The 26,908-nt window shown below is 40.5% G+C and overlaps 1 protein-coding gene and 1 long non-coding RNA gene across 5 annotated transcripts in view; one reads left to right on the top strand and one right to left on the bottom strand.

Annotated features, from left to right (window-relative positions):
• The window catches only part of CRIM1 (cysteine rich transmembrane BMP regulator 1), a 700,781-nt gene that overhangs the window by 460,906 nt on the left and 212,967 nt on the right, over positions 1-26,908 (bottom strand). The window lies entirely within an intron of this gene.
• On the top strand, positions 6,940-26,024 carry LOC142493114 (uncharacterized). 3 transcript variants are annotated; one of them, XR_012800986.1, is made up of 8 exons: positions 6,940-7,146; positions 9,353-9,597; positions 17,541-17,690; positions 17,776-17,826; positions 18,504-18,669; positions 21,420-21,542; positions 23,771-24,070; positions 25,932-26,024. It is a non-coding gene; the product is annotated as an uncharacterized LOC142493114 (long non-coding RNA). The 3 variants fall into 3 exon arrangements; XR_012800984.1 differs by lacking the exon at positions 17,776-17,826; XR_012800985.1 differs by lacking the exons at positions 9,353-9,597; positions 17,776-17,826.

Raw genomic sequence — 26,908 nt, 5'->3', positions numbered from 1 at the left:
GGGGGAAGCAGCGCTGCATATATATATTCCAACTGAAACCAATGAGATGTTCTTGTTTGATAAATCTAGAGACGTATTGTTTTCCTTGATTTTGCAGCCAAACTTAATTCATGGATTTGCACGTTTAACTAAAAAAAAAATGTACAACTGGTACCTCTAATTCTCTCCTTTAGAACCTGTTATGTAAACCTATTACTTAAAGTGAAATTTGGCTCAGAGCTCTTTCTTCAATTCTGACAAATTTCATCTAGATAACACATCCCTTCATGGAGTGACAACTGGTAAGAATAACAATTGGCCACTACCCAAAACTGTGTTTGCAAGACCAAGCAGATAATAGGTGCATCCTAACGCGGGGCCAATTGGAAGTATTTTGAAGGCAGTGTTAAGTGTTAACAAGTTAAAAGTAGGTGATTGATGTGTTAAAAAAATAATCCCACAAGTACTTTTCAATCATTTTGACAGTTTATCCTGACAGTGTTTGTAAACATTGTAACCTGAAGTTTAGAATAGGCTTTATCTCTACCTTATCCTTGTGCCTAACTGACCCTTGGGTATGAAGTGCATGTCTGCAGATGTGATTATCTTCCCATTGAGGTGCCGCAAACATAATTGACAACGACCTTTCTGTCTCAAACAAAGGAACATTTTGGGAGTTTCGTACCACAATTATTTTGAAATACCTTTATTTGGTTGATTGTATTTAAAAAAAAAAAAAAAGGTTTCAAATGGCTTATTTTTATTTGTTAAACATATCGTTAACAGTAGTTCATTCTGACAGTATGATGAAGACAATTACTAAAGTCTTCAAACTGCAAAATCGATGCAGTGGATTTATCAAAGAAAAAACAAAGTATTGTTATTTTAATGGGATTTTATTGGTTTTATTAAACTGATGCTATTTTTTGCACCAGTTTTATAACTGTGCGACTGATAACAATTCCACATCATGAAGTTAACATGGAAACTTGTATACTGTAGGTACCTAAAATTAATCCTTCGTATCAGTATATATATATATATATTTTTTTTACTGTATTGCTCTTGTTAAATAACAGAAATATAAGGCTGTGATTTTTTTTTAGGGCATTTCTGTGTCAGTGCTTGGTACGGATATAACATTAGTTGTTTATGAGAACTAATCATATTTAACAATCATACAATGATGATCAAGCATTTCATCCTAACAGATATAGCACCGCTGGCTATGACTCATAAAACAGACAGATCAAATCTTCTGTTTTATAGTATTTCATACAGTAGATATACAGAGCAAATAATGGGCGCTGAAAATATCCTGTCAGAAATGGCACTATAATTTATGTGTTCAAATAGGTTGTCAACTGTCTGAAATGTAGCACACTTTTCCAGAGAGTAATTTCCCAACTTCTAGTCTGGACAGTCCCAGGTGGGGGTCGTTCTTCTTTAGAATGTACCCTATCTTTATGTGTGGACCCAGATGGCATACGTCTGAATATATATCAGTATGAGTTTAAATAATTACGTTGTACAATGGGTGCTGTGAATGTTTAGTATACAGACTCCTTTACCCCATTCTCATTTTTCAGCAACTCATTGGGCTTATTCTATATCCGCCAAACCAGCTGTTGGGGCCATTTTCGGCCGTAATTTCTCATTGTCAATGGATAATTTAATCTGAAACCGTCTGGAGCGGCCATGTCTGCGAATGTAGAATAAGCCCTCTTGTTATATATATATATGGGTTTCTGGATGTATTTTTGCTTTCACTAATACACTTTGATTTTCAACATTGAGTGCTGTCTCTTGTTTACCAATCCTTGGAACGGTAACGTATAACTACATTCTCTATATGGGACGTGCACCTGTGGCTTACCAGCACCTATTGGAGTGCCAACTGCCTTATCTGACTATATATATATATATATATATATATATATATATATATATATATATATATATATATATATATATATATACACACAGTGGTCGACAAATTACCAAAAAATCTACTCGCCGAAAAAAAAAATCTACTCGCCACCTAGTACCACGCGTGTGCTGCTTGGGCCAATAGGAGCTTGCCACAATGTTAAATCCACTCGCCCATTAGCGTGCACATGTATAGGTTTGTCGAACACTGTATACAGGCATACCCCGGTTTAAGGACACTCACTTTAAGTACACTCGCGAGTAAGGGCATATCACCCAGTAGGCAAACGCCAGCTCACGCATGTGCCTGTCAGCACGTCCTGAACAGCAATACCGGCTCCCTACATGTACCAAAGCTGTGCGCAAGCGGGGAGATTATAGAGCCTGTTACAAATGCGTTATTTACATCAGTTATGCACGTATATGACGATTGCCGTACAGTACATGCATCGATAAGTGGGAAAAAGGGAGTGCTTCCACTTTAAGTACATTTTCACTTTACATACATGCTCCGGTCCCATTGCGTACGTTAATGCGGGGTATGCCTGTATATATATATATATATATATATATATATGTATATATATATATATATATATATATATAAAAAGATAGATAGAAGCAGAGATCGTGCCGGGCAGGTGAGGTTATCATGAAGACTGAGACATTGTCCTGTCAGCTTGTTTGCTCCAAATCTAGGCAAAGTTTGCCCAGATCTAGCCCTTTGGATTGGTTGAACTAGGTGCTCTGCTTGTTATACCCCTACCAGTATCCTATCACCATTCCCTAAGCATTCTTGAGCAATGTACATTTTCTTTTATTACACTGTAGTCTCAAACCTAACTCCCTACTAGGAGTACAACAACCAATCAGATATAAGATCATGGGTCAGCTGGTCCACATAAATTAGCCAATCCGAAAAGGCTTGAATAGTCGACTGGATATTTATTTTTTTTACATCCCACATTTTCTGCTCACTCTTTCTATGTATTGCAACACTGCAGCCATGTGCTATTTTTATTTACGGTGTTGTAGAAAACCAATACTTCGTAGGTCTAAGGAGTGAAGTTATATTGTGCCTAATGAACTAACATTTACCAGTTTATATAGTTTGTGAGCTATGAAAGCACTTGTTTCTCTTTGCAATGAAACTGAATACAAAAGTGTATATTAATGATCATGACATTGATTTGGGTCACTTGCACGTCCCATTAATTGCCTTAGTCTCAACTGTAAATGTTTCCGAGCTTGATCTGATCAAGTTATGTGAAGTTGCGATAAATGAGAGCCAGGTGCCATTCACAAACTTGGCTTTGCTTATTTGTCGCCTGCCTGATTCAATGAATTGACAGAACAGTCTGTCTCCTACCTCCAGTGATTGATGTGAACAGTGACAGAGAGTAACAGCAATGACAGAGATTCAGCAATTAACTCATCAAATCTGTACTGCTAAAATACTGGTTGTATTTCTACTGGCACAAGCAGCTGGAATACCTGGCGCAATCAAAATGTTTTGTATATATAGACACGCATTTATATATATGCGTGGAGCAGTGTATGCAGTATGAGTGCTGATGAAATCATTCATCTTAATAAAACACTTTTTTTTTAGAACTTACTAGAGCCTATGTATCAGATTCCTAGCTAAAACCAGTAGCACCAGATTTGCCTACCGAAAAACAAACAAAGGAAAAAACAATGTTTTTTTTTATACATTGGATATTTTTTATGCCTGTGCCCGAAAGAGATTTATACACACATCACATATGTTGTCAACATGCAAAGAGGTAGCAAGTGTTTCATCAGTCCCTGCCTTGACCTAATTAGCTGAAGGTGTCAAGCTTTACCCGATAGGATAAGGAGACAGAGGTTGGACCTCTCAGCACTACACAATGTACCGTATGATGACAGTCAGCTGTATAAATGACACAACTTCATGGAGTCTATAGATTAACTAAGACAAGTGCTTCGTTCAAGGTCAATACGTGACTACCCAACTATGCAACGGCTTGTCTCCTATTAACCCCTTTGCAGCTGGGTGGCAATGCATTGGTGACCTATGTAGCACAGAAAGGGTAATCTAGACAGTAAACATGTTATCACAATGACTACATACATCCATGGGATCTAGAGTTAGGGTTGTCAAAGTAGCCCCTTGGACGTCAACATGGGAGTGCACAGGGCCCCACTTTCTCTCTGCTTTTATTTTTAGTGTCATAGTGGTCAGGTTACTTGAAGTTGGGCTTTCCATGGCAGTCATTTTTCACTAAAGACCAATGACATCAGCATATAGTAGAGAGAAAAAAACAGGTGTCCTAGGTATGCTCTGTTTAAGCCAATTCTGAGAGCTGTTCCCCCATGCCCATATAGAGATGGGTGGCCCATACATACATTTCCATCTGGGCCCAACCAAATGGCTCAAGGTTATATGCGTCAATCAGTAGCTGCCAAACATTAATTGTGAATCCTTGAATGAAAACACCCCCCTGGCCTCCACCTTCCAAAACAATAATTGAAACTACAAAAGCCACCAAGTTCTAGCATGGCTTAAACATTTACAATGAGGCTACTGTATAAACAAATCTCATCTGTATTTTTTTCCAGTGATTATTCAGTTCTCCCAACACAGGAAATCTGCAACGATGAAAATAAATTTGGGTGGTGACCCATATCCTATTTTAATAAAGGATGAAACCCAAATCCCACAGAACTGAAGTCCAAATCCCATTCGGTAACTTATATTATAATGTATGTAATGCCTTTTGATACCAGAGGGGTGTGCAACATATTGGGAAAGGGTTCACATTTAGGATGTATATGTATATTGTCATAGTTAAAAAATGCTGTAAGGCATGAGTTCTCAACTCCAGTCCTCAAGACCTGCCAACAGGAAGAACCCCCAACAGGTCAGTTTTTAAGGATATTGCAGCTTCAGTCTTCAACTGAGCCTCTGATTGAGCCCACCTGTGCTGAAGCAGGGGGTCTTGAGGACTGGAGTTGGGAACCCCCGCTGTAATGGTTCCCAAGTTGCAGTGCGAAATCTTTCAAGCATTTCATAGAAATATCACAATGGCTGCACAAAAATAACACACACACACACACACACACACACACACACACACACACACACACACACACACACACACACACACACACACACACACACACACACACACACACACACACACACACACACACACACACACACACACACACAGTGAGCTATGTGATTAGGTTAAAAAAAGGGAGCAATGAAAAGAACCAGAATCCTTTGCCTCGCTACTTGGCTTCAATTTGTATTGTTTCTATTTACTGTTACTCAGACATACAAAATGCATGTTCACAGACAAGATTAAATGTGGAAGACAACAAGAAGGCACAAAACGACTCGTCCATTTAATTTCTATGGGGAAAGTTACTATCTGGAACGGTTTCCCATAAAGCACATTGACCACATTAGTCTTTGGTGAAGCAAACAGACTAATAACGTTTAATAGGCCTGTCAATGAATATTCCTTGAAGATAAAAAGGGGAATGATTGTGAATGCAGCTTAATCCTTTAAGATTCTTAAAGACCAAGTTACAATCCGATGGTCAAATATAAGTTTCTGTAAAAATATATATATAATTTTTTATCCTGATGAAATACAGCAGGGCTCGCTTCTCGGCGCTCCGCTTTACGGCGATCCACTGATACGACGGCACCGAGAAGGGGGCCGCCATGTTGAATTTAAAATCGCGCATGCGCAGAACGGGCGGGTGCGCCCGGCGCGCATGTGCAGACCGCCGGTTGCGCGCCCAGACCGCCGGTTGCGCGCGCAGATTGCAGGTCGCACATGCGCAGAACTGCGAAAATGCCGGTTTGCGCATGCGCAGCACTGAAAATCGCCGGATCCGCTTTCCGCCAATTTTCACTATACGGCGGGCCTCTGGAACGGAACCCGCTGTATACCTGGGGCCCTGCTGTACTTCATTGTCACATTATCTAACAGTTTCAAGTGATAAAGAAACACTTAAGTATTTGTCTGCTCATTATGTTAAATATGGCCACAACTGTGCATTTGTTTATGCTTTATTCCTCAGCCCACGTGGGAACCACTGCCACACTCTTAATTGTAATGTATTTATTGTATATGCAACATCATTTATTATTGTGATTTTAGTTAGGCTAATGTCTCTAAACTTGAAAAGCTATTAAACATATTATATATCCATCTTTACCTCAGGGATCGAGACCATCAAATAGCTTGGGTAGCTATCATGTGGTTGCATAGCACCGCCAATGAAGTAAAAAGAAAAGATGGCCCCTTCCATTCTGTTTAGATGATGTTTAGATTGTATGCACCTCTCCCAGAGAGCGGTGAATGTGATCTCCCCAACAAACCAGCACTAATGCCATGATTTCATACGGAACACTGGAGTACCAGGTCATGTGACGACCTCTAAACTCCAACGGTTAATCTACTATAACATAGGGCAAATGGCATATAAACTGTTACATAGATCCGTATTTTAACGACAGATGCAACTGGCGGTTTTGAGCCAGCGTGAGGAAAATTCACAAGCATATCGCAAACACTCTGCAGCATAGTCCATAGACGCTGTAATGGCCCATCGGATTAACACAGAGGGGGTCCCTGCGCTTGAATGGGACTCGCAGCCTGGTAGGATTCCCACAGCGTGAGTCCCATTCAAACGCAGGGACCCATACTTTGTTAATCTGATGGGCCATTACAGCGTCTATGGACTATGTTGAGGATTTTCCCTGACATCTTCATGAAATTCCTCCGAACCTGGGCCAAAACCGACAGTTGCATCTGTATATTAAAAATTCAACATATGTTATATAGCCTGGGTCCCCCTGGCCCCTGTTTGTCCCCTGACCTTTCCATAGGAGTAGAGCAACAAAGGAACTGCAAGTTCCAACAGCCTCAGGGGCTGCAGTCCACATGTTGCTAGGCAACCAATAGGGCTGAAAGATTCTGACAGTTGGGATTCTGACAGTTATGGGGACTGTTAGTTGGAGCCAGGGCAGACAAGGGGAAGGGAGGGTCTGAGTGACAGTGGCACTCAGACTTGGCTAGAAACTCCCCTTAGGTCCTAGATAGGTCCCAATCTCGTGAAGCGGGTGACTGCTGCAGGGAAGGCCCCTTAGATATGGACGCTTACCCATTTTACTATAGTGTCAGGGACACTAATTTCTAAGTCGTCCGCACCGAGTACTGGAGTACATGGCAGGTACCACAACAAGTGCACCAACAGTTCACAGGAGAGCACTACTCCTTACACATTTGGGTGGGCTGGACACTGGGAAAGGGAAAGCAGGGTATTGGTGCCTAGCACCCAAAGTACATTTGGGACACTCACTCGTGGTGCTGGGTGGGGTGCTCATTATACTGTGATGTGGTGTTATGTTATGTTGCATAGTTGTTGTTATAAGTTACTGTTCAGTAAATACTGTTACATATACCCTTATGTGCAATTACTGACTGTATTGTCTTGGGAGGGGCTATCCCACTATGTGAGGATCCTTCCCAGGTGGAGGCGCTTTTAGTATATTCATTACACACACCCCAGGCTCCCAGTGGCGGAGGATCAGGCTTCCTGTTTGCCACTCAGGTAATAGCATCACACGTGGTCACCCTAGACATGGGGGGAAAGGGGGCTACAGTTACAATACATGGCCAGGATGAAAAATGAATATATAACAAAGGTCAATATGTTGGGTTGATTTCCACTGTCACCTACAACAGCGGTGCACAAACTGGGGCGTGCGCTCCCCAGGAGGAGGCGGGAGAATTTGTAGGGGAGGCGCAGGCGTTTACAGGGGCCCCGCGCTCTTCCCCACGGCATTTAAATTAAATGCCTGGGGAGGTGTGAGGCCTCTGTAACTCACTTACCTGCTCTCTGCTAGTCTTCGGCGACGCGCCGCCATGGCAACGCAGTATCAAAAGACGCTGCATGGTCATGTGATGTCATGCATCGCCATGGCAACGAACGTCAAATGACGTGGTGGGGTCACGTGACGTCATATGACCCGCAACGTAATTTGACGCCGAATCATTGGGAGAGGGGGGCCGCAAATGCTACGGTTCCCGGGCAGGGGGACGCAGCTCAAGAAGTTTGCACACCCCTGACCTACAACACGGAGAAAAAAAGGCTTAGCGTGCCATTTATCAGCAGACCTAGCGCTGGTTGATTATATACTGAAGTGGAACAAGTGGCTGTGACATGCAAATTGCTTTTTAGCTGGTAATGATGCATGTTGTCAGAGACGAGACGTGTAATAAACCAAATAGTTAGAAAGCCAGGTCAGGGATTTAGAGCTCCATCATGGGAGAAACCCATAGACAAGACAAACTCAAAAAGCCATTGAGATTTGCACATGGGTTCATCCCACTTGTATGGTGCTTAGCATTGCCGAAGCAGCTTTGGCAACGCGTGCTCTTTGACTGTATCTACATATTTACCTGTCTGCTTTTCATACAGCTGCAAATCCCAGTGGGCACAAATAAGATCTGGGGGTCCCAAGACCAAGACTGAGCCCATTCTACCAATTCCTGCCAGTGACTGAGGCCCAGAACCTTCAGCTATTTAAGGCTACGTCTATACTTACTAAGACGGAGCGGAACGGAGGGGAGGCGGACCCACGCTGCGCGATCACATGTATTGTCCTCTTTGAGACTGTCTATAGAGCTCAGACAGACAGAGCTCAAAACAGCGCGAAATTGAAAAGACAGAGGCAAGTGATTTATTGCGCGATGCCATAATCACATGACCTGTCTTCTCCAATCAAAGTAAAGTTACATTTTCATAGTGACGCCATTTTTCTTTTTTGGATGCCGGTGGTAAGCACACACAACACAAACACACAACACAACACATGCAAAAAATTAAAGTTAGTTACTTTCCAGACCGGGGGGAAAGACCACAGTGCTTCAGATGCTGCATTTGAAAAAATGCCGGTGGATCGGGATGTGAGGTACAGTAGTGGAAGTGACGTCCGCGCCGGAATGTCATTGCCACGCCTATTGACACGCCCCAAAAATCGCGCCCGCTGCATACCCTGCAAAGCCATGAAAATGCTCAGGCTTTAGCAAGAGTATCGCAGCGTGGGTGCGCCTCCCCTCCGTTCCGCTTCGTCTTAGTACGTATAGACGTAGCCTAAAGCAGCTGGGAGATTGATGAGCAGCGTATTAGGGGTATTTAACATGACTTCTACTGTGTATGTATATAGTATAAATATATATAAATAAACCCTAAAATATACACAATTTATTGGTAATGTGATCTTTGTATTTAGTTAAGTGGAAATGTTACAGTGCCTCCTTGGTATGTGTGACTTCCTTGGAAGTTCCAAAATGGACAAATAGATAAATGTTGAAGAAGCAATTCAAGCAGGGGGTCTTTTTGTGACGCTTTTAGTTTAATTTTTTTAACCCAGAATTGAAGCAAGGGGTCTCGGGACTTAACTCAATTACCTCCAGCTCCGGAAACCAACCTGCTTCCAGAGATAATTACCTTCGTAGTAGGTGACGGTATCCCTCCTGTGTCACATGGGCCAAGAGCAAGCCGCACTGGATGACGTCACAGCTTCCTATTGGCTCGCAGGGTGCGGGAGCTTTGAAAAGCGGCCCTTATATGACCCCCCTTTGCTGAGTGGAGCGGCTACTGGCACATATTTCACAGGTATGTATCTCCGGAAGCAAGGGGTCCCCAGAGCTGAAAGTAATGGAGTTCAGCTCCGGAGACCCCCTGCTTCAATCCTCTGCATGATTTTTTTTTTTAAATAAACCTTCATACAGTTGCTCAAGGTTAAAAGCTCACCTAAAAAAGGGCTATAAACAATGAAGTACACAAAAAGTTAAACAGCTCACCACAAAAGCAAGAATGAAAAAACAAGCAGATTGATCACAATAACAGGGGTGTCTTGCCTGTAAACATTAAGAAAAGGAGTCCCTGCCGCGAACAGCTTACAACCTAAGTGGTAATTAGGGAGAACTTTCAGAGACAGTAGGGGGGTGGGGGGTTTATGGTAAGTGCATCCTACAAGGGGTCATGGTAAATGCATATGAGATGCATAGTATCAGACCACAGAGCTACCCAAATGCTTCATTAAAGAGGTGTGTTTTAAGACGGGCCTTAGACATGTATCAAATAAAAGGTATTTATTTTCATGCACTAAGTGTTGGAGAGTCGGCTCCAAGTAAGGCCGTGATTATACCGAAAAACGCACGCAGCGCAGCACCAAAACAAGTAACTTACTTCCAATTGAAGTGCTCATACTGCAAGCGACGGTCGCGGCGCGCCGTACTGCAATGCGTATGGCTGGGGAAGAGTTTCTGAAAATAGTTTTTTTTCTGGCGACGGCCGCGTCATGTGAGCGGTTCAGCCAATGAGGGTGAACCGCTCACGGCCACGCCTCCGGGATTCCTTTGCTCTCCCTCCATGGTATAATCAAGATGCTGTTCGGCGGCAGCGCTGGGTGACGTCACAGAATAGCGCTGCTGCCTTGCAGCTTCTTGGTATAATCTCAGTCTTAGATACGCTCTTACAATCATGTCGACTCAGCCAGATCCCTCCGTATAGGTACCAAACTCTTTGTTGAGATGTTTTCTAATTTGATTAGTAAACACCAACTTTTTAATTGTTTAACGTAAGTATCCCACTTAGCGAAATGAACTGGAGCTGCAGTAAACTGAAAGCATTGGTTCATGTTTCAAATACCGCCGTGATCAGAGATGAGTAAATTTCTTAGGAAAATCCCTAATATAATAATATTTATTTTCCTTATATTTCTCACATATATTGTACAAATTGACGCAAACGGAATGTGTTGCTCCACATTTTATAGCAAACCGTGTCATCTTGATACATTTAGCCCTTTACATCCATTTTGCAGTTTAGCTCCCAAGAGTTACAAATGCCTTTCCCAACCTGTGTCAACAGCAGACTGTTCTTCTTCATAAGTACAATAGCACATGTGATGCCCTTTATGGTATTACAAGCGTGTCTAGGAGATTCCATTTCAGCTTAGCAGGATTGACACTTTTGGAGCTCATGCATATGCAAGTAGGGTCTATCTTGGTTCACCTACATATTTATACAAAGAAGTCTCCTTGAGCAATTTTTTCAGGTCAAAGCAATTGAGGAATGCACAAGCTGACAGTCTTATCATTAGTAACACACATGCAAGCAAACATTCCCTCTACCAAAAGAGATGTGGGCAGTGCAACAACATATTTGAATAATGCAACTGGCTTCCTTAAATGTAATGATACTTACAAAAAAAAATATCACCTTTTACGATTCTTCTACCAATGAACCACCTTAATGCAACAATTTTGTTGAACGAAAATGCAGTTATTTGAAATGTGGACAAAAGCCTACATACTCGCAGGTATAGATATTTAGAGCAGTGGTGTTCAACCTTATTTTGGTTAAAGAACCATATAATTATATTATGAAATTTTGAGGAACCCCAACCCTCTCTAATAGCACGTCTGAGATCAGATGCATTGTAAGGAACCCCAGCCCTCTCTAATAACACGCCTGAGATCAGATGCATTGTAAGGAACACCAAACATCTCTAATAGCGCGTCTTACATCAGATGAATTGTAAGGAACCCCAACCCTCTCTAAAAGCGTGTCTGAGATCTGATGCATTGTAAGGGAACCCAACCCTCTCTAATAGCGCGCCTGAGATCAGATGCATTGTAAGGAACCCCAACCCTCTCTAATAGTGTGTCTTAGATTTGATGCATTGTAAGGACCCCAACACTCTCTAATAGCGCGCCTGAGATCAGACGCATTGTAAGGAACCCCAACTCTCTCTAATAGTACTTCTGAGATCTGATGCATTGTAAGGAACCCCAACCCTCTCTAATAGGGTGTCTAAGATTAGATGCATTTTAAAGTCTTCTGTATTCGGTACAATTTTCAAATGACCTGAAAGTGCAAGGACCCTTTAGGGATGCCCAGGGAACCCAAGCGTTCCTAGGAACCCCTGTTGTAAAACACTGATTTAGAGTGATACAACATAACATTCAGAAAAAATTAATTTAGAAAGTGACTTGTTAAATGGCTCCATCAACCACAATATATATATACAACCGAAGTAAGGGAAACTGATGCTTCAGCTACATTTACTTTAAAATGTTATATATACTGAGCTTCTGTGCATTATTTGTTTTTGCTTTTGTGTTACAGTATAAAACAAACATGTATTTTGTTGATGCTGGCGATGCACTAATCCATATTTTGAAACCAACTTTTTAAAAATGTTCCATTTTTAAATATAGACGCCTTTCAAATAATCATATCTAATATATATATACTCACCATAACTTAACTCAGTATTATGGTATATATATATATATATATATATATATATATATATATATATATATATATACCATAATACTGAGTTAAGTTATGGTGAGTAAAAAAAGTGACAAAAACCCTCCACAGGAAAGCAAATATGCAAATACAACTGTATGCTCATCTGCATGTCTTATGCAGGTCTGCAACCCCGCCTTTCCCCATTATCACCCAGCATACAGCACTTCCACTGCAGCAAGGGATTCTGGGAAATGACATGCAAATGAGCACACAGTGTCACTTTTTGCCTCAAAAACCATTTTTAACATGGTTCCCTATAGGCTTAAGCTTGCTGCATGGTCACAGCTTTGAGCACAGCCAGGGTTAAGGTGCATACCCAGAAAACCACCCACAGACAGCTGTTTCGACCTTAATGGGTCTCATCAGTGTGGGGTTCAAAGCTGTGACCATGCAGCAAGCTTAAGCCTATAGGGAACCATGTTAAAAATGGTTTTTGAGGCAAAAAGTGACACTGTGTGCTCATTTGCATGTCATTTCCCAGAATCCCTTGCTGCAGTGGAAGTGCTGTATGCTGGGTGATAATGAGGAAAGGCAGGGTTGCAGACCTGCCTAAGACATGCAGATGAGCATACAGTTGTATTTGCGCATATATATATATATATATATATATATATATATATATATCTCAAAGACCAACACAAAATTAAGTAGCGCTCAGGTGGATAATAGTGACAATATATATAGAATAATGATAATAAATTATATGAATCGATAAAAATCCTAATAAAAATCAACACACTTTTAACTACATATAACTACAAACCATAAAGTGATAGTGAAAAAAACAAAGTCCAAAATAAATGTACCACTTAAAAAATCCAGAGAGATAAAGGTCCCAATTGATGATCCAGGGAGCGTCTTTGCAGCTTCAGATAAAAGTGGTATAGCCAACCACTACGAATCTAAGAACAAAAAACAAACAGAAGCGCAAGCTCCATAGCATGTAACTGTTTAAACAAAAGAGTACATTTATTTAGAAACTGCAGCCTAAAGGAAATGCACTTACAGGATTAAAAAAAAACAACCATACGTGGGAGAGAAATCTCTGTGTGTAGTCATCTGCGGGGGTGAAGGGGTCCCAGGTAGGCAAGGTATATCTGCACAGCTTGTAGCCACCACCAGCTCCTGTCACAAGTTGGCACCAGGAGACTGAGTCAATCAGTGCCTCCACGTCCTGCTCCTGCATAGGATAGTTGCCAGCGCTTGAAAATGCAGCTAGTAAGATCGCAGGGATGCCCAGGATTCAGTGTAGACACACCCACAGCGTGATGACTTCGCCAACCCTACGCGTTACGTCACACAAAGGCAACTTCCCCTGATGAAGTTGCCTTTGTGTGACGTAACGCGTAGGGTTGGTGAAGTCATCCCGCTGTGGGTGTGTCTACACTGAATCCTGGGCATCCCTGCGATATTACTAGCTGCATTTTCAAGCGCTGGCAACTATCCTATGCAGGAGCAGGACGTGGAGGCACTGATTGACTCAGTCTCCTGGTGCCAACTTGTGACAGGAGCTGGTGGTGGCTACAAGCTGTGCAGATATACCTTGCCTACCTGGGACCCCTTCACCCCCGCAGATGACTACACACAGAGATTTCTCTCCCACGTATGGTTGGTTTTTTTTAATCCTGTAAGTGCATTTCCTTTAGGCTGCAGTTTCTAAATAAATGTACTCTTTTGTTTAAACAGTTACATGCTATGGAGCTTGCGCTTCTGTTGGTTTTGTGTTCATATATATATATATATATATATATATATATATATATATATATATATATATATATATATATATAAAGACTGAAGTGAGTAAAAGATAGAAAGAACTTATATAATGTATTTTTTTTCTTTGGATGAGAGATTGTACCTTTAATAAGTTCACCCATAAACTGGCTTTTGAGAGATACTGCATTTCATGGGAGTCCAGCTGGGATTACGTCTTTTTACAGTATTTTATTTTATCAGTTATGCTATTATCCAATGCATGATAAGGACAGAATGTGTGGAATGCTCAGAATCAGCACTCTTTTACTCAGTCACTTATCTCAGAGTGGACAAGATACTGGCACTGCTGCATTAAAACACCCATTCTGTCCATATTCTTCTGCTGTTTACTGCACAATCCTACCCTGGTCAGTACTGTATAAAAATAATACCAGTAGTTATTTTGTTTTCTAAGCGTGCAAAGCATAAATAAATCATTCATGTACCAACCCTACCATAATGTATCTGTATGGATAACAACAAGTCTTGCACAAGACTGCAGTATTGAAACAAGAGGCGGATCTATCCTCTAACCTTTCTGGCCAGCAATTTGCGTCAAATGTAAGAATCAATTTCTTACATTTGACACAAACGCGAGTAGAAACTGGAGTAATGCGTCCAGACAAACTTCTATGTGCACTTTCTTTACATTGATACATCTCCCCCAGTGTCTTGGCTTTACCAAATCACCACCAGACGAAGCAGCAGTGCATTTCCTTTCAATGTATTTCTGTTCCGTCTGGTAGCACAGGGGTTAACATAATCTTTTCCATAATACACCAATTATAATGTTGTAAGAATAATTGCTGTGATGTATAAAACACATCTCTAAAGCGCTTTGATATCTTATTGAATATCTTAATTTTAACTCTAGTTCCCCACATGCTACTGTACAGTGAGTAGAGAGGCAGTCAAAATTATTAAAGATTTCTTTAAAGGGTTGAAACTAAATACAAATATTTTGAGGAAAAAGAGGTAGGATAAAGAGCAGCCAAGTGGGGAACCAAGTGAAAGTTACCTACCCCAGATAACAAGGAGCCTGATCTCTTTGTGTCTCAGGACTGCTTGACTTAATTCTGTATTTCTCATGGTGGCTTCCTGATATTCAGCAGAAAGTTCTATATTCCAACCTAATGCATGTTGGTGCATTATTATTAATGCTAAAACCTTAATTATCCCACTTATTCCAGACAGCTTAGGGACTTATTCTATATTGACTTCAATGAGAATTTCAGCCGAAAATGGCCCAATCTGTTACTTTGACGGATTTAGAATAAGCCCCTTAGAGTGAGTAGGTATGGACATGTGAAAATATTTGTCACTGGAAAACAAGCAGATTTTAGGACCTTTGGCAGTCCTCCTTGCAGAATGGAGCTGTATCCAAGCAAATAAGTATCTCCTATCATGGCTTCTTACCCATCCAGTTTGCTATATAGCAATAATATAATACCATGTGTATGTATTTGTATAGGTAAAGATAAATTGCCATTGATTAAAACATTTACCATATCTACTTTCTGTTTTGGTTTACATGCAGTAACAATGCCATTGATTCCTAAATTATATAATTACCGGAAGATTAAAAGAATAGGTGCCAGATGACAAAAACAAGTACGTGTCCCTATTAGAGAGGCAGTACTAGAACAAGCTAAAATAACTACAAGGACATTCCTTTTCCATTAGGCCCAAAGCCCAAACACAAGGTTCTTCCTGGCTTCCTGTCCATATTCTTGCATCTTCTAACTCTTCCTCCAACCTACTGTATGCAAGTGCTCATTTGCACACCTATGCACTTAGATTGTAAGCTCTTTGGGGCAGGAACTCCTTTCCCTAATGTTACGTGTATGTCTCAAGCGCTTATTTCCATTAATTATGTGTTATATTATTATGTCACGTGTATTACTGCTGTGAAGCACTACTGTATGTACATGGATAGCCCTTAATAAATAAAGCTATACATACATATACATACATTTGCAGCAAGCTGTTTAAATGTGACTGTTTATAACATACCAGTGGAAACATTGGGGAGATGGGACAGCCACCCGAAAGCAGCATTTAAAGTTTAGAAACTGTCCCCTGCATATGAATGTGCTAATGACAATACAATTCCAGTTATTACAACTCATTTTCTCTGTCATCATTGGGTACAGAACATAGAAACTAGGTAAAGTACATCCCAGGTAAGTAAGCTTGGAGGGTACATGGGTGCTACGTTATGTTTGGTTACAAGTTGACTGTGCCTGTCCTTATTTTGCAGCTGCTGTAAGGTGAGCAAGTAGAGTAGTCCTGCACTGACACGGTTAGGACACCGGCAAACAATCAATGAATCAGTCATGTCAACTTCACTCTATACACTTACACACAAACAACAGAAACTCTCTCATCTTCAACACTATTGCATTGATGAGAGAGGACCATACACTAACGACTAACCAACTGCATACTACATTTGTGAGTCAAGTGTTAGAGATAAAGCAAGAGGGTTGAGATATCCAGGGCAGCACTTTTATCTAGTGAATAAAGAGGATCGTAACTGATTTTCTAGATGTTCAAGGTGCCAGAAACATGTGCAGTAGCATTGACATTGAGACGGAAAGTATTTGTGCAGCATAAGCCTCTTATGTATATTCACATTAGGAAACAGTAATGCCAAAAATCCCTTTTATAAATCCTCCCCTATACTACTATTTATTCATCTAAAAACATCCAATTAAATATTTATGTTATTACACAATAATGTGTGTAAGATTTTATGATGCAATAGTAATAATAAAAAAATATACAATTTTTTTTCTTATATAGCACTGCTAATCAACATAGCACTGTACACTGTCGAACAGAGGCACAGGGAGACTTTAAAGAGCTTACAATGTATTTTGTGTAACTAAGGAGGGAGTAATGTTCTATAGCAAGTTATTAAGTGACATGTCCAAAGTGACAAACAGTTAGTAATGAAATTAGTAAAGCAATATCTCTTAGGCTGCGCTTATAGTGCGTGTGACGGAGACGCAACGGATGACATCACCCGTCGCTTCTAGCGAAAGTTGTAATTCTCTTTCCGGCGACGTCGCGGGCGGCCAGGTCTTTGATTGGTTCAGAGGCTGTCACATGTGGCGACACCATCTGAAAAATCAAATTTGACCAGCTTCAAAAATTCGCGCCGCCAGCGTTGCTCCCGTCGCATCGCGCACGCGACGGCGGCAATACATTTGTTTTGCCGCAACGTCGCATTGCCGTCGCCGGCACTATAAGCGCTGCCTTAGTCCATTGACAAAGCAGCAATATTACATTTCCTGTTTTTTTTCCTTATTATTTGTATATGCAAAGCTGGCAATCGTTTGGTGCTCCTGTTGAATGAATCTGCAAAAAATCCTGATTGTGGGACTAACATAATGGAAGCTTCAGTTCGTTTAATCAGCAGCTACAATGTATAACTGTATTACTAAAGGTAACATTATCTATTGTTACAGTTTACAGCTCAAACTGTTCACTTTTTATGACCTTCATCCCCATCGTGCCTCAACCTGGGGAACATTCCAAGGACCTAAAATCCACAGAGTGATTCCCCCCAGAGGGATATCCAACATTTCATATATGCTTTCATCAAAGACATACTAAATGTGAGTATACATGCTTAATTATTATACCAGTGCTCTGTGGACCAGACAGGCAGCGCAACGTGTTTTTTTTTTGTCTTTACTGTAGTGCCCACGGTTATTCTAACACAAACCAGTGACAATCGCCAAAAAGACCCAGGTACATGCTGGATACATGCCTTAAACTTGCTTTAAACTAGACCCAGTATTTCTACATTGATTAATGGCCCATCAGATTAATAGCGGGGGTCCCTGGCAGTCCCATTCAAACTGAATGGGACTGCCAGGGACCCCTGCTGTGTTAATCCTGCGGGTCATTAGTCAATGCAGAAATGCCTTAAACTTGCCTTAAACTAGCCAGGTTACACGCAGCACATATCCAGAATGTAACCGGGCTAGTTTAAGGCAAGCTTTAGAATACTCGTGGTCTCGTCAGTATGTCCCTTCCAGTAATTGGTATTGGATAAGAAAAGGATTCTCCTTATTGACAGCAGATATTACACTAGATCAGTGAAAGGAGCTTAAAGTTCAAGAGAAGAAAAGTGTGAGTTTAAACTCTGTGGAACTACAAGGAAGGTTCCCATTGCATGAAGATATTATGCTATTTGGGGTTTTCTTTATTGTTTCCATATAGTCACTGGACTGGACATTGCGTCCACGGCACCACTGATATTTTTCGGTTTCAGAGGAAACGCATTTTTTTTAGGCTGCAGCCACCTGTTTCCACCATGAGACACTAACGGTCACCATATCTAATTTTTTGTACTATCAATATCACAGTATAATCACGGTTATTTTTTTTAATGCTGATTGTATGCGTTTTTTTCTGTTCTACAGCTCAAACTGCGGGGAACATTGGCAACAAATGATCACAAACAGGAAACTATTACAAAGATCTTGCACTGCTTGGGCTAAATCCTGCTATAGAAATCAAAGGATGCTCAGTGTATTAAAACTCATTAAAATGGCATTAAGAGTTGAATAATAATTTTTAAAAAATACAGTAAGTATTATCTAATACTACAGATCTGATTTAAGAGTTCACATGTTTTGCTGCTTTAAGACGGCGGCCTCGTATCCACAGTATTTACATTCGTATATAAACAGCAACATTTTATTCTACTTGCTGTATATTGGTGCAAATGAGCAGTCACATAGATTGGGGGATGCGTTACAGTATGCAAGGATAAAATAGGAAGCCATTGAAATATCTAAGTTAGGGATTTGAGTCCTAAAGAAGAAAGGGTATTATCCCTGTGGCAAAAGAAGCAATTTAAGAACCTTTTTAAAATATTTATTTTTTTTACCCAGGATTGAAGCTGAACTCCATTCATTTCAACTTTGGGGACCCCTTGCTTCCAGACCCCCCTCACTTCCATAGTAGGTGATGGTAGCTACTCCGCTACCTGGGCTTTAAAGTTTAAAGCTCCCGCGTCACATGGGCCAATAGGAAGCCGAACCTGATGACGTAACAGCTTTCTATTGGCTCGCAGGGCGTGGAGCTTTGAAACATTGCCATAACATGAACCCTGGTAACCGAGCTGAGCGGCTGCTGGCACCTACTACGGAGGTAAGTATCTTTGGAAGCAGGGGGTCCCTGGAGCTGAAATTAATGGGGTTTAGCTCCGGAGACACCCTGCTTCAATCCAGGGTAAAAAAAAGAGCATTGATTGTCGCTTTAAAGCAGCAGTTCAAGTTTTGAAACCTTCCCTTGACAATGTTCATGCTAATATCAATAGACCTCTGGTTATTTAAACTAATCTTTCTCTGCTGAAGGAAAGGAGGCCCAATAACATTACTGCAGCCCTCCTTAATAACAGCTGCTACCACATTAACTGCATGTAAAGCCTGTCTCTTTACAGCAACACACACATGAAAGGATAAAGACATAATTCGTTATTACATAAGCAGCAGGTACATGGATCAAACATGACATATTCTTTGGGCCTGCAGTAACTTATATTTTGTCTAAAGAGGATGAGCTTTCAGTATTTTACGTGCTCATTTAGTATTGTTATAACCTTAAAGCAGCAGTCCCCCATGTATTTTTTTACATAACCCCCATGGCGTCCCTGGGGCTGAACCGCACTACTTTCAGTTCCAGGGAAAGCACATGATCATGCGAGCCAATAAGAAGCCGCAAAGCAATCAGTTGTGGATTCCACTTGGCCCTCATGATGCTCGGAATTATTAAGTACCAGGATGTACCAGCACTAACTTCACCGGCGAGTATTACGGGAAACTAGGGGTCCCCTGGAGCTGAACTTAGCACCGTTCAGCTCCAGAGAGCCGCTGCTTCCCGTCCTGGTAAAGAAAATGAAGACCTAGAGGAGGGAACGGCTGCTTTAATATTTTACATTGCTGCCTGCACATTTTCAGGGGATATTTTCAAACATAAATTGCATTTTAATTGTCTACAGAATACAGATCGTAGGTTTTTCCACTGAATTCTTCACTATTATGGTAACATAAACTATTCTAACAAATCATTTGCTAAAACTGTTCAGAAATATTTTTTATACCATGAATAAGACTGAATACATCTTTAACTTATTGACTAGTAAAACTATTCTGGTTCTTGTAGGAATTTGGTTTTCAAAGAGTGTAGCACTGGCTTTTTTTTTTAAGACCATGGTTAGAAGAACAGAGTTGGAGAAAATAAATAATGAAAACCCTGTACTTATGTAATGCTTTTCATCCTTTGATATCAAAGCGCTTTAGAGACACGCTTTATATAGCACTGCAATTATTCTTACAAAATTATAATTGGTGTATTATGGAAAAGGTTATGTTAACCCCTGTGCTACTAGATGGAACAGAAATACATTGAAAGGAAATGCACTGCTGCCTCATCTGGTGGTGATTTGGTGAAGCCAAGACACTGGGGGAGATGTATCAATGTAAAGAAAGTGCACATACAAGTTTGTTTGGACGCATTACTCCAGTTTCTACTCACGTTTCTGTCAAATGTAGGAAAGTGATTCTTATATTTGATGAAAATTGTCGACCAGAAACGTTTAGCCCACGTCAGACGTGGCTGATTTTTGGGACGTTATTACAAGATAAAAAAAGTGATGCAGGAAGACACAGAGTTTAAATACATCTCATTATAATCTGTGCATCATGTAACTCCTCCCTAACTCCTCCTATGAACACTCTCCAAATCGCAAGGTGATGCACACGGTACAAAACTAGGAGCTAAGACCTGGGTACATTGATGAAGAGAGATGTAGGATGGAAATTATGCATTTTGCGGACATTTTGCTCTAGATTTGCCTTGATGCATCAACCCTACTGTCTTATTCAGTTCCCAGCGCGGCGCTGTATAATAACCATACATACTATACTTTATTTTGTGGGAAGGGCTGCACCTCAATAGCATGCAAGTACAGTATTGCCTAAGAACAGGGGTGCGCAAAATGGAGGGCAGCCCTCCAGGGGAGGCGGGACATTTTGCTAAGGAGGTGCGGGTGGTTGCAGAGTCCCAGCGCTCTTCCCCACGGCATTTACAGTAGATTAAATGCCGGGGGATCGCGTGAGGCCCCTGCAACACTCCACTAACCGGGATTCAGCCGGCTGTGACGCATCACCATGGCAACGCCACGGGTCAAGTGATGTGACATCACCCCGCAGAGTCATATGACGCAGATACTAGGTGGGGGGTGGGCGTGAGAGCGGGACAAGTAAGACAGGGGGGCACAGCAGGAAAAGTTTGCACTCCCCTGCCTTAGAATGCAGTTTATTTCTTTTCAGTGGGTGCAAGTCCCAAAACCGAAGTTCTTCTTTAAAGAATACACCCAGCAACAAGAGGAACCACCCATGCTCCTGGTAGTATTCTCCACAAATGCACAACTTGAGAAAAAACTCCACCAACTGGTAAGTCCGACAATAACCAAGCCCTAGCCCTGAGGAAAATATGTTTAGAACAGTCTTTGGAAACATTCTGTCTGTTTATTCAGCCTTCAGGCACCAAAAGTATTATCAGCCTTTCTGATAGCAGACACATGAAACCCTCAATGTTTCATATTCCTCTGACAATTATCAGAGAACAGAAGACAAAAGACTTATAAAACTGGGTTACCAACTGACAAACCTATTGGTAACTGGAGTTCAACTAATGCTCAATTATCTCAAATAAGGGTAAAACCAGTTCTATGTATACAGTCAAGATGCAAAATAACTACCATAGCTAGACATATGTAATATAGCAATACCGGCCCCCTACCTGTACCGAAGCTGTGCACAAGCGGGGAGCCTATAGAGCCTCTTACAAATGCGTTATTTACATCAGTTATGCACGTATATGACGATTGCAGAACAGAACATGCATCGATAAGTGGAAAAAAGGTAGTGCTTCACTTTAAGTACATTTTCACTTGACATACATGCTCTGGACCCATTGTGTACGTTAATGTGGGGTATGCCTGTATATATAAACGCCCAAAGACATGCATGAGATGTAACAAGTGATCCACCAGCGATATGACTTTTGGATGAATGACTAAAATAGTTTTGGGTGAAAATACACGGTTAAAACTTTGGACATTAACAAATCTGACCGCATTATTGAAAAGTACTCGCAAAGAGCTTTCTTATATAACATGACTGAGTAGCAAAAAGGTTATAGGAGAAAGAGATCAGGACAGACAGTGATGTTTTTGTAGGGTAAATGTGCTCGAACCCTAAACAAAGGAAAATGAGACATACATTAATCTGAATGAAATATTTCTATGTTAAATGAAGAAATGTGGTAGAAAATTCATATATCCACTGCGAGATAGTATTCCAGCCCCATTCCTAATAATTTCTTAATCACTAAATGGAGTTTCTCGTTAATCCTCAACAAAAGTTGACGCCACTCACACAAAAATAGCCGTGTGTACAGTATATTCACATCTATCTACATAATGCTAATATTTTCCCCCTGTATATCCTATTAGCATACCAGATTGAGAACTCCTCTGTAAATGATCGATTTCAGAGTCAAATTGGCGTGAATAAATAAGGCATTTGTGAAAAGAAAGCAGGCAATTTGGAGTTGTTTCTTAACTGCTTGGCTGCCAGTGTGCGGGGTAAATACAGCTGAAAGAGGCTAGCAATCCTCAGAGGTGCCTGAAGGCATGAATTGTTGCTTTAATTATGTGAAGAGGCATGTATTACTCAGAGTATAAAAAGAGACTTGTGCCAGATTCTGGGTCTTGCATCTGTGAATGCAACATTGGTGACGTACAAGTTGCTCAGGTTCTGTCAATCTGAAATACATTAAGACACAAATCCGCAGGTCTCACTGACTGACACGATTGGCCTAAATAAGACCTACTTCAGGCTATGTGGTATAGTAAAGCTACGTGATCGGTTGCTTTATGGTATAAATTATTTATTATTTATTAAGGCAACCATATGGCAGAGCATGTGAAACACAAATACAATGTCTTCGTTCATTTCAATTTTCAGAGAAATATTGATATGGAAGCATAATACCTTGGAGATTTGGTTGACTTCTTTTGGGATTCTTTATGCTAATTGTTTTTGTACATTTCATGGCACATATGTAAGCATCGTCGGATCAGGGGAACACATAAAAGAACCTTATCATCTATGTCATTCTATGGATTCAGAAGCTCCATAATGCTTTATTCAACTGCATTACACAGCCTGTACGGACAATAATGAGTTCAGGGAGTACAGGACCAGCAACCCTCTCAAGAAGAGATGTTTTGTGTGTGGCCTGTTTGCCCTGGGAGCAGCTTAAAAACTGGACACATTAACAATATAAAGCCACATTTACAAAGCAGCGTAACCGTTTTTGCTAGTGCTGCGGATAGTGAAGTGAACAGTAAAGACTTGAACTAGCATGCTTGTGCTGCTTTGTACCTGACCTACAGTATGAGGCACAAACTTACAGCATTGCCCTCAGAGATAGAGAGCATTCAGGTATTGAAGCATTTCAGACGCATCCAGTCCAGGAGGTGTGAAATATGGGGAATTACTTGCACTAGAACTTTCAGATGTATCTGTCCAATGTCATCTCTATTCTTTTTAGATCTTGTTTTTTTCCTTACTTCTTGATTTATTTTTTTCTGTTTTCTTCCTCTTATCTTCAGATCTCTAGAACATGGTAACTGGTTTAATAAAAATCTGTTCGAATGGAGAATTTCAACTGATCAGTTTGTTTGGCCGAGCCTTTAAGCAAATGGATTAGCAAACTCCACACACACCACAGCTGCCTGTTTTTCACTATTTATAGAAAGATATGTGTACAATACGGTGTGGCATCAATAAAGGACCCTTTCATGTGCTCACAGCTGGAAAAAATGAGTGATTAAAGAGAGAGAATATGAAAGTGGAACTAATGGGTCTTATTCCACAGAAACAGGAAACAGAGTCCCAACTAATACTCACAGGTATTGTTTTAATCATTGTTTTTTTTTTAGGAGTAATTAACCTCTTGTTAAAGTAAGACTTTGGCCATAGACTACCAGAAACAGGTTAAGCCATTCCTGTCTTTAGCCATACGTCTGGAAAGATTTCCTTTAGATCATGCTTTGATGATGGAGTAGTAGAAATGTTAAGGGAAACGTTACTATTGTAACAGAAAGAGTACAGGTAGTACTCGCTATGCAACCTTTCACTTTACAATGAATGGCATATCCAACGCTTTACAATGCAACCCTATGGGCGGTTTTTCGACGCCGGAATGCTTTATTCGATGTCTGAATGCGTTATCCAACGCTCACAACCACTGATTAACATGAGACTCACTTTATAACGATTTCACTATCCAATGCTACTTCCAGAACGGATTACGTTGGATAACCGAGGACTGCCTGTAGTAGGTAAATAGAACAGCTGATATGGCCTACTGTATATAGTCAAAGAACTCAAGAATGTTTGGATACAAACTAGGAATTCACACAGGGATGGAAAATACCTAATACAAGTCTTTGATCTTGTTAGACTATACAGTTGTCCTGACTATTGAAGAAATGACCCTTATCTGCTGTTAAAGGAGCAATCCATGCAATATCCTACCTGTGTGTTTTTTTTTTTTAAATAAATCAGATTTGCGGTATTAGATACTATTAGATAATCCATTTTTTAAATTCAACTAATTTTTCAATGAGTTTTAATACACTGAGCATCCTTTTCATTTCTATAGCAGGCTTCAGCCCACCTCCCCAGCAGTGCAAGATCTTGTTAAGACTTTCCTGTTTGTGAACATGTGTTGCCAATATTCCCAGCAGTTTGATCTGCCAACTGTAACAATTGATAATGTAGTAATATAAGAATACATTGTAGCTTTGAGTTTCACTGACTGAAGTATTGATTGAAACTGAAAGGGAGGCATTTATTGAACCCTGGGAAGCAGGATCTTTCCTGATCAATTACGGGAGAACTAATCGATCGGCATCTTAGGTAATTAGTTTTCAATAAAGGTAATCAAAGGTTGCATATATTAAAACAAAAAAAAGATTTTACGGTTGTTTGTTTAAAGTGCAGCGCGGACTTCCTCTTTAATTTCTAGGTTTCTAATTGGTAAGGGACCTTTGCCCAGTCGAGCATTTTGGTATAACCAATATAGAAGCTATGAATACTACTGTATGTCTGCGCAATCTTCACACACACAGCCAGAATAGGGATATTTAAAGACAGGTTTTATAATCGCTGCCATAGTCAATTTCAATGGAATAGGACTTGCTTTTGGTTATCTTAATACATAATCAGGTTTCAGATTCCTGAGGAAAGTTTGGAGTATCGTTCCCTCAAGGCAATTGCAATTAGCCCTGTATATTGCGTGAGATGGAGAAGCAGGTCTATTCGTACTTATCCTGGCTAACCTGAAATGATACGGTGACATCACCTCGTTTAATTCATAGAAGTTAATGGGACACGAAAAAAAGAAGTTCAAGGAATTTTGCAGTCTTTCTATCTTTGTCTTCTCCTCAAATAGATACCCAAATTAGCTTCATTCATGTGTCAAGTTTCCACTGTGCTGGGGGAACCTAAAGGTCAATTTATCTGCTGTGCACATTGTAGGCAGGTGCTGCTAAATAGCACACTAGGACACTAATAAAACAACTTGCGACTGAAATGTGCTTAGCAGGTGCATTGGCTACATTTTAGTAAGGTGTGAGTTTCTGCTGAATAGACCAGTGTGTTATATACAGTAAGTTACCTCTTTATTACTGTTAAGTGCATGCTACCCATTCTATAATGTGGCCTCAGGATGTTAAAATGCTCACAATATTTGTATTTTCTTAACAGGAGGTGAACGGGTTGCCATCTTGGATTTGTGATGTCATTAATGACCCAGGAAGCGTTTCGGATGCACTGAAATGCATGACTTCTAAGAATAAAAGAATGATATCTCAAATATGTTTTGGATTTCCTTTTATGTGAAATATACTGTAGCGTACATATACATTTACACAATGTCAACTCCTTACATGCTTTTGAAAGGGAGAAGAAATAGCAACCAGAGTGTCTTATGGATATAGTGGCAATCCTTAGTTTATAATTAGTACATTGAGATTAGGATAGTACTGTACTGTAGTTGTAACTGGCCACTCTTTCATATGATGCGACCATTCAATAATTGAGATCATATTTAAAGCTGCCTTTCAGTACTACGTAAGCATCCACCAAGGTTACCTACTGGTACAAAGGTCTAACACAACTTTTCTGTGAGATTTCCAGTGCCACTTCCTACAGCAGAAATCAGTTCAAGGCAAGGACTCAATGCACCTAGAAAATGTATCATCGTCCTTTCTGACTCCATGTCCTCATAGTATTTATGCCCAGTCTTACTGCATGTTCTAGCTCTGATCCCGATGCACAAAGGTTTCGCATTAATCTTACATCTCTATGAAAAATGAAGAGTTGTAGAACAGTAACTGGAGAAAATTGAATTATAACACAAGGGTATGTTGGCAACATTATGTAAATCACCGCTATACAGTCAGTGCCACATCAGAACAAATAAACATATTAAACATGTCTGGAAAGAGAGAGTTTCTACCTGATGAACAAATGCACAAATGTAGCTTTCAGTTGAGAAAATATGTACAAGCTGAGTGCTTTGTGGAAGATAAAGCACACAAGTAATCTATCCCGGGTGATGTAATAATGTCTATATTTACACAGACGCATTATGTGCACTGAAAACATTTTGACAGAAGAAAAGTATGAGTGTTCTAGTTCCGTCACAGAACGGAAAAAAAAAGATCAGATTATAAAAATGG

The sequence above is a fragment of the Ascaphus truei genome, chromosome 4 (assembly GCF_040206685.1).
Source record: "Ascaphus truei isolate aAscTru1 chromosome 4, aAscTru1.hap1, whole genome shotgun sequence".
In the NCBI taxonomy this organism is placed as follows: Eukaryota; Metazoa; Chordata; class Amphibia; order Anura; family Ascaphidae; genus Ascaphus; species Ascaphus truei.
The sequence above is the reverse complement of the archived record's forward strand: the minus strand, read 5'-3'. Positions and strand labels throughout refer to the sequence as shown.